General features: G+C 31.3%; 1 long non-coding RNA gene across 1 annotated transcript; it reads right to left on the bottom strand.

Moving 5' to 3' along the window:
* Positions 1-488: 488 nt before the first annotated feature.
* LOC131165679 (uncharacterized) lies at positions 489-4,133 on the bottom strand. Its single transcript, XR_009139631.1, has 3 exons — positions 3,157-4,133; positions 1,062-1,206; positions 489-853 (listed from the first exon to the last, which is right to left on the bottom strand). It is a non-coding gene; the product is annotated as an uncharacterized LOC131165679 (long non-coding RNA).
* Positions 4,134-6,161: the final 2,028 nt, after the last annotated feature.

Genomic DNA, 6,161 nt, shown 5'->3' on the forward strand with positions numbered 1-6,161 from the left:
CCCACATCGCCAAAATGGGGAGCATGAATCTCATGTATCTTATATAAAATCCTTTCCCACTCTCTTAAAAGTTCAACTTTCTAGATTTAAAATAATTATTTTAAAAGTATAATCGGTTTTCGGTTTTTCAGTTTGGTTTTTAAGCGAAACCGAAACGAAAAGTTGATTTTTTATAAATTCAAAATCGAAACTGAATACCAAAACCGAAATACCAAATCGAAATGTCAAACGGTTCAGTTTTGGTCCGATTCTCGATTTTTCGATAAATTTTGTACACCCCTAGTTTTAGCAAGACTTTTAACATCTTTCCCTTAGTTGAAACTAAGTAAAATGAATAAGTTTCCCTTTTGATCTAAACTCTGATTTGCACTACATTATACATGTTCCATGTCCTCAAAAAAAAAAATTTTCGAGCATTTAAAATCCAATAATAAGGAATTTAGTATGCTTTGAGCTTAATACCAAAACTTCCCCAAAGTGGACTAAAGTGTCTAAGGCATGCAAACATCACATTAAAGCTTGGCAACACACAATTGCAACATACACATTCTCTCCCTCCAACTAAAATGTAGCATTGTCCTTCATGATTGAAAAGAAAAGCAAAAGAATGATGCTGAGAGAAGTAGAAGAGTACTTGGGGAGAGAAGTGAAGGACAAAAAATTGAAACTAAAAGAAAATGTACCTGCAAACAAACTAAAAATAAAACAAAATAAAGCAAAATGAAATAAAGGAAAGTAAAACATCATGATATGTTTGGAGGCTTAAGAAGAATTTCATCTGATGGGTGTAGGTTTATAGATTGAAATGATGGGTTTCCAAATTTGAGTTGCCACAACGAGTCTGTTTTGTTACCTGGACAAAAACTATCCTCAAATAAATCAATGCTCTCCAAGGTATCAAACAAAACATGTTCAGATTGACTTTCTTGTTTTAACAAAAAAGGATCTTTATCAAGTATGGATTTCAAAAAAATTCACTTCTTGAAGAACCGATATTTGAGGAAAAGGTATTAGAACAGTTATCTTCGGTTCTTCAGGAACATTAACATCAGAATTTTTACCTTGTTCTTTGAAAGGGGAACTCTCACCATTCTGAACAACTTCTCTATCTGGTGTACCAATCACCTTACCACTACGGAGAGTTGTTATTACATTGCAATTCTTGACATTTACTCCGGTATAGAATGAAGACTCCATGGGTGCAACCTGCACTTGAGGATTTGGCTGGGTTTGAGATGGGAATTTATCTTTCTCTAATGCACACAAGGTTTTGTTCAGCCTAGTCAAATTGCTCCTTATGTCATTGATGACTTGAGAATTATGTGTGTTGGTTATATTTTGGCTTGCCATAATATCTTTACTGACTACAAAGTCTTAAACTGGAACAAAGCAATTGTCTTGCTAACTAAAATGAATGGGAGAAATCAAAACAAAAAGCACTTGAAATAAATTCCAAAAAACTCAAATTATGAATGAAATTTAAAAATATTATGGAATCTAGAACCTATTTCTTTTCAGGGTTTGTATATTTTGTTCTGTTTTCTATTTTTTCTATATACACCTACCCAAAATTATGACTGGTGTTATCATGTTTTGCTCATCAAATAATCTCTACAAAAAAAAAAAAAACACTCAAAAGTATTGTTTAATGTGGCTAAGAATTATTTCTGAATTTTAAACAAAACATTCAATGTGTAGCAAATATATTTTGAAAAATGACAGTTCTAATTGACAAAATTATGGAATTAATAAAATTGTTTGATTTTCTTAATTTCAAATTGTGTTTTTAATAATTCAACGAGTTAATATATCAAAAATCCCAAAATTTATTCATAGACAATCAAACCAAACAAAAAACACATCCAACAATTCCATACTAAATTTTCCAAGAATTATTTTCAACCAATAAACAAAAATTTTCAATATTTTACATAAACTCAAAAATCTTTCAAATATGATCCTTAAACTAACTAAAATAAAAACTTTCAAAAATTAAAAGGGCATTGACATAGTTTGGCTCCTTTTGTTTTCTCCAAAACACAAAAGTAAGCCACAATCAAAAATGTTTCATGGATGTTGGGACTTTTACTTGATACAAAGATGTTTTCCACACCAAAAAAATAGGGAAAGTGAAGCTCTGCACTGAAAAGAAAGAATTCTACAATGAAAGAGCAAAAAACATAAAGAGCATTATTTTTAGTCTATATATATATATATATTGGAAGTATATAAATGCTTATATTTTTACACTAATAAATTATAACTCTTTTGCTTGAATTTACCAATGTTTTAAAAGGGAATCATAATCTCAAATGTTATGTAGTAGGACTTGGGCTATGCATCATTATTCATTCTCTCACTTAACTAATGTCAAATTCACAATTCAGCAATAGAATGTGTACCATATGGACATCTATGTGATGTGTATCACAAAATTTTTTATGTGGTATAATTAGTAGTGAAAATGATGTTTTTATTTGAGTGCTAAGCAAAATGAATTGGTCATCAAGACTTCTGAGAAATTCATTTCTTGTAGCATGATTACATGCATTTGTCATTGTATTTGGTTTTATTTCCTCTTTTTTTTTCTTTTTATGGAAAAGTACCGACAATTTTGTTTCTGCAATGAATAGATAGTTTAACAGTTGCATTTTCCATTGAAAAAAATTTACATTTAAGATAAATGTGTGTGTTTGAGGGTGTATTTGTGCATAAAGGGTTAGACTGGATTCTAAATTTTAGTCCACAGATTATCTAGTTTGTTCTAAAAAATAAATAAATCATTAAATAGAACATGAAAATCATCTAAGAGAAAATTAATTAATGATATCCCAAATCAGCTCGGCAACCATTACTTTCACTGGAAGTAATTATTAAACATGTAGGAAAAGATAAAAATTAAAATGATACTGATGAGTTGGTGCAACATGAAATTTCCTACTTTTCACTTAACCAATTTAGAATGGAATTTTGGTTTGGTTATTATACACTGTAAAGAGGGAAAAAAAAAAAAAAAGATCGCATACTGTTAGCTGCTTAATGGTGTAAGAGAATTAGAAAAATAATAAAAATTATTTAAGCAAACAATAATTGATTTTGTTCAGAAAATTAGAAGATCGCCAAAGATAAAGAAATAAAACTTCTGCAAATACGCACCTCTCTGTCTCTATGGCTTAAAAATCCAGCAGCTGCAAGAGTGTGTATGATACACACCCTTCAAAGGATTGTGCATCATAGATTTGTTCTTCAGGAAAAGGTGTACAGTTGGAAGCTAGCTAAATCCTTCAAGACTTGAATCAAATCCCTCAGGCCCCTGCACCCCGATTCAGGACAACCCCTCAGCAAACCTCCCTCAGGCCTCAACCACTCCCTCTCCACCGACCAACTCAAAAACTCCTGCTATTACAACCGCCACTCACCCCATCTATGCACAGACAAAGCAAAACTCAAAAATGCCATCACCATCAGTAACCGCCCCATTAACGCATAGCCAAAGAAAAACCTAGGGTTAATTGAAATATCCCAGATATTAAAAGCAAATTCTTCAAAAACATTCCAGTTGTCGAAACACATTTGAGAAATCTGTGAACCTGCGAATCCGAAATCTAAGAACACCTAGGAGATTTCGCTGTACCCACGCGGCTCGATCCGTGTATGAGTCCATTCAAGTGAGCTGGTTCAAAGATTGTTTATGCTCTTGATGGCGCTGAACAGTATCACGGAGGCGAGCATCGGCAAAAAGAGAATGGAGAAAAAAGATGGAGGGCCCCAGGGCTGAGCTCAGTTGGCAGAGCGGACTTCGGGCGTTTCCTTTCACGAGGTGAGCTTAATCCTGGCACCCCGGGTTCGAGTCTGCTGCTGAGCGCCTGAAATTTATATCTCTGTGGTGTGTGGGGCCGCACTACAGGGCGTGGGATTAGTCACTGACCGGTGCGACGGACCGTAAAACGAACGTCGTTGACGGTAGGTGGACACCCGGGACGAGGGAATGAGGGAAAACGACAGGATGCGCAGAAACCCCCCTCCGCCTCCTATCTCAATTGTACCAAAATACCCATAAATGCTCATCCAATAATAATAAAATAGGGATAAAATAGACAGCACAAGAAAATCATAGACCATTGACCATTCAAATCCGCTTCACGCTTTAAGTGAAGGATCTTTTTTTCTGCTAATGTATTGACAGATGCCACCCCTGTGGGAACACCGCATCCGCATGCAAAAGTCAGTGCGGGTGTGTTGAGGGGTTAATACTAAGGCAATTCAAAAATATTTGAAAACTGAACCAGCTAAAAAATACAAGAAAATATTTAATTTTTTTAATATATATATATATATATAATATGATTTAAAGGCAATTTATATATATATATATATATAATATGATTTAAAGGCAATTTGGATTGATTTCGGTTCGCAAAAACATTAAACGGAAAGTTTCGATCCAGATGGTCAAACCATAAACACCCCTACCTCTTGTACATCCATCTGGTGCTGCTGATATGCCAACCACATGGAGTGGCAACCTAGAAGTACGAAGACATGACTCGTACAGGTATATACACATGTATACCAACAAAATGCATCAATAAAGTCGGTTTGGTATCATTGTTATTTTCTATTTTCTATTTCTATTTTTTCACTGTGAAGAAGTAAATTATAAAAAATGTATTTTTTTTATATTATTAGTTTTTTATTTCTGTTATTCATTTTTAACTGTTTACCAAAAAAACTAAAATCGGATTTTATAATTTTCAGTTATTTTGACAATCTAATGTCAAAAATTTTAATATCTAAAAATAGTTTTTTTATTAAATTATTCATTTTATATACTTTTAAATTAAAATCAAAATTAAATGATGATATGAATTTAAATATAATTAAAAGAAAAATATACATATATTTCAAAAAAGAAATAATAAAGTCAATTACAAAATGTTTATTATTTTTCAATTGATATGTTCAATTAAATTTTTATTGTAAAGTAAATTTTGAAAGTAGAACAACAACAACAAAGTCAAGCCTTAGTCTCACTAAGTGAGGTCGGTTATATGAATCTTTTTCCGCCAATTTATGCGATCATGAACCATTTCTTTTGATAAATTTAAGAATATTAAATATTTACTCACTATCTCATTTCAGGTTATTTTAGGTCTACCCCTATCCCTTCTACTACCCCCCACGGTAACTAAATCACTCTTCCTCATATGTGCACTATAAGGCCTACATTGCAAATGTTCATACCATCTGAGTCGTCCTTTCCTTATCTTATCTTCTATAAGAGTTACACCTAACTTACTACGAATATGTTCATCCCTTAATTTATCTTTCAATGTTATATCACTCATTCATCTAACCATTCTCATCTCGACAACTTTTACTTTTTGGATATTATATTTTTTCATCGCCCAACATTCCGATCCATATAGTATAGTTGGTCTTATAATTATCTTATAAAACTTCCCTTTCAATTTTATGGATATTCTACAATCACATAACACATTTAAAGCACTTTTCCATTTTATTCAACCTGTTTTAACTCTATGCATTATATCATTTGAATTTTGAAAGTAGAACAATTAAGTAAAATAATTATAATAAATTTATTTTTATTATAGTAATTTTTTCATAAATATTAATCATAATTTTATTATTTTAATCATATTTCAATTATATTATTTGATTTAAAGATGAAAATAAGCACTTTTTATCAAATTTTTAATTTATATTATTTTTATAAATGTTAACTAAGTTGCTAATTTCTAATTTTTAGTTTTTATTTTTAATTTTTTATTGTTCCTAATTTTCATTTCTCTAATTTTTGGCAATAATACCAAACAACCCCTAAACAATTTTTCTTACAATAATTCCCCAAGAAGTTTCACAAGCTTACTTTCTTTGAAATTTTTAAATTTTCATATTTTATAAATATCATAAATCTTGCTTGACGTCTTATTTGAGACAACCTTTAAAAACTTGTTTTCTTATAAAATACAGAAAAAATCAAATTATATCTTTTCAGACAAGTGCAACAAAGATCTTTACAACTCTTAGAACCTCCAAAAAGAGGTTCCAAAAATTTTTGAAATCTCAAAAAACATACCAAACTTCAAGACATCTTTCAGCCCTTTTTTCTTTTCAACAGTCCACACAACCTTGAA

The sequence above is a fragment of the Malania oleifera genome, chromosome 10 (assembly GCF_029873635.1).
Source record: "Malania oleifera isolate guangnan ecotype guangnan chromosome 10, ASM2987363v1, whole genome shotgun sequence".
In the NCBI taxonomy this organism is placed as follows: Eukaryota; Viridiplantae; Streptophyta; class Magnoliopsida; order Santalales; family Ximeniaceae; genus Malania; species Malania oleifera.